This window comes from Grammomys surdaster, unplaced genomic scaffold, assembly GCF_004785775.1.
Source record: "Grammomys surdaster isolate TR1022 unplaced genomic scaffold, NIH_TR_1.0 125562, whole genome shotgun sequence".
In the NCBI taxonomy this organism is placed as follows: domain Eukaryota; kingdom Metazoa; phylum Chordata; class Mammalia; order Rodentia; family Muridae; genus Grammomys; species Grammomys surdaster.
In genome coordinates, this window is record NW_021620409.1 from 409,069 (window position 1) to 412,558 (window position 3,490).

A 3,490-nucleotide genomic window follows, 5' to 3' on the forward strand; every position below is an offset into this window, starting at 1 on the left:
ACTCATACACACACATACCCACATACTCACATTCACACACATACACACGTACACACATATACACCTCATACACACACTTGTATACACACATACATGCACATGTACACACTAATACACACACACAATTTAAAACAAGATAAGTATAAAAATAGAAGATGAGTGTAAGTACAATCTCCCTACTTTAAAATAATAACAACAATAGCTAAGGGCCCTGAGATGGCTCAGTGGGTAAGAACATTTGCCACCAAGCCTGATAACCTGAGTTCCATCCCTAGGACCCATATGGTGGACAGAGAGAAACAACTCTGGCAGGTTGTCCTAGGTCCTATGAGTTCTGGACAGACACCATGTCAATCCCCCAAACAACAGACAGACAGCAAACAAATGCAAAACAGTAACCCAGAGACTACACCTACCTAAAAGAATTCGAAATAATACTAGGGTCAAGAGTGCTTTCAGCTGGGCAAGTCCGCTTTCTCAGATGTGGGAGTCAAGTGAGTTTGTGTGTGTTGGTCTGTGTTGACACAGAAGCGTTTCTTACCCTGACTGAGAACACCACACACCACAGGAGTCATTGAAGACCTGCTAACATGCCTAATACCATGCATGATAATAACATACCTTCCTAGGTTTCTGACCTAGCACAAAAAATAAACCAATGTTTAAGAATCAAAAGGCGGGCCAGTGGGAAGTCTCTCGGCAGATAAGAGCTCAGTGCTCCTACAGAGTGTTGGGAGCCGACTCCTAGCCAAAAGCGGCTATCATCTTTGCAGCCATCTCAGGCCATATACCCTGACAAGAGACTTGTTTTCAACAGCCCACAACAGCTGAGCACACTCTGATAAACATCTTGTTTTTCTCACATATCTTGTTTTGCTGTTTAGTGCCGCCAGCTGCAAGGCGCACGTGATATCCACGCTGCAAGGCACATGACGTAGTGCCTTCAGCTGTGCTTGTCCACGAGGGCAAGGCACGTGGTAAAGGGTATAAAGGATTTCCTTCCAATAAAGAGACTTGAAGAGACTTGATCAGACTCCCTGTCTTGTCTCCATTCTTCGCGTCTCCGTCCCCACTCTCTCTTGCTAGGCCCTGACCCGCGGACCGGAGCATACAAAGTGGCGCCTCAACATTGGAGCTCCAGTAAGCGGGATACAGTGAAGGACACAGAGGGCGTTGGAGTGCATCCTCACTCCCTGCTGACTGACCCGAACAGGTTGCTACACAGAGGACAGGGGTTCAGTTCCCAGCAGTTGCTCAGGGGCTAACAACTGCCTGTCATTCCATTCCGAGTGAGTCCACACCCTGGCAGCAACCCTCCAGCCAGCCTCCCAAATGCTGAGATCACAAGTGTGCGCTTGGGCTCCTTTATTGGTTGATTTGGGGTGAGACTGTTGATGAAATCTTAACTCAGAATTTCAGTTTCTTCATGGTTACCATTGGTTGGTGGATTATGTGCTTCTGAAATCTGTGCAGGCCATCTGGCAAACAGTTGTTTGTTTATAATACTCTTTTTTTTTTAAAGACTTATTTATTATATATGAATACACTGTAGCTGTCTTCAGACACACCAGAAGAGGGCATCAGATCTCATTACAGATGGTTGTGAGCCACCATGTGGTTGCTGGGATTTGAACTCGGGACCTCCGGAAGTGCAGTCAGTGCTCTTAACCACTGAGCCATCTCTCCATACTCTTATGATCCTTGTAGTGGTGGGGAGAGTTAAGACCTCACCTCACAGCCTAGACTGGCCTGGAGCTCACTATACAGCTCAGAGCAGGGTCAAACTTCTAGCAATCCTCCTGCCTTAGCCTTCAGTATGGAAGGAATGCAGCCATGAGCCACTAGGCCTGGCTTTTTCTTATAATCTTTCTAATTTCAGTTAAATAGATACTAATGTCCCTGCTTTCATTCTGATTTAAGTAATTTGAATCCCCTCCCTCTTCCTCCCCTTCCCTCTTCTTCCTCCCTCCCTCTCCCCCCTCTCCCTTCTTTCTTCCCTCCCATTCTCCCTCCCCTCCCCTCTTCCTCCTCCTCACCTCCCTCTCCCCCTCCCTCCCCTCCTCCTCGCTCTTCTCCCCTTTCCTGGTCATGTAGCTAACAATGTGTTTATTTTGTTCAACTTTTTAAAGAACAAGCATTTGGTTCTGCCCTCTCTCCTCTACCCTTGTATTACTTCCTTCCTTGTACTGCTTGTGGGTATAATCCTTCCTGAGTGTTTCAAATCTTTTGTTTTGTTTTTGAGATAGGATCTCACTCACAGTCCAGACTGGTCTCCGATTTCTGCAGAATCACTGTGGCTGGACCCTTCACCGACCAACACACTAACATCCTTTCTTGTTCCTTCTTTTAGAAGTTGTTTTTTAAAAAAACAAAAACAAAAAAAACAAAAACAAACAAACAAAAAACTAAAAAGGAGTCCTTAAACTTAATTAAAAAAAAAATAATCATGGGGCTGGAGAGATGGCTCAGCATTTAAGAGCACTGACTGCTCTTCCAGAGGACCCAGGTTCAATTCCTGGCATGCACATGGAAGCTCACAATTATCTGTAACTCTTAAGATCTGACACCCTCACCCAGACATGCATGCAGGCAAAACACCAATGCACGTAGAATAAAAATGTCTTTTTTTTTTTTTAAAAAAGAAAGAACATAATCGTAAATTATCTACAAGAAATGGAAACAGGCTGGGCAGTGGTGGCGCACACCTTTAATCCCAGCACTTGGGAGGCAGAGGCAGGTGAATTTCTGAGTTCGAAGCTGGCCTGGTCTACAGAGTGAGTTCCAGGACAGCCAGGGCTACACAGAGAGACCCTGTCTCGAAAAAAAAAAAAAAAAAAAGGAAATGAAATAAAAGGAGAGGAGAGAAAAGGAAGAAAAGGAAACAGTGGCCTGCCTGTCTGCAATGCTTGAACACAGAAGGAAGACAGGTCACCACAGCTGGGGCAAGAGGACTCTAGAGGAAGACCTTGTCTCAAGATGATCACAAAGATGAAGTAAACAAAGAGGCAGTGGAAGAGAGGAAGAAGGGAGAGAAAAACAAATTATAAGGATGATAGCTGAAACAACTCTTCTGGGACCGGACAGAGACAGGCTACATAGCCCTGGCTGGCCTGCAATTTGATATGTAGACCAGGCTAGCCTCAAGCTTACAGACATCCGCCTGCCTCTGCCCCTCAAGTGCTGGGATTAAAGGTGCGGGACACCACACTGGGCCTGGCTTCTTACATTTTAAAATATAGTCAGTTCTGCCAATGGCTCACACCTCCTTTAATTCTGACTCTCTCTCCCAGATGCTGGGATTCTAGCTGTGTGCTACCATGTATGCTTTATGTAGTGCTAGGGCTCAAACCCAGGGTATCCTGCATGCTAAGCACAAACTCCATCAAAAACTACACTGCCAGCTGTGTGTCTATCTGTGTGTGTGTAGTGAGTGTGCATCCGTGTGTGTATGTGTGTGTGCATGTGTATCTGTGTGTGTGTAGTATATTGT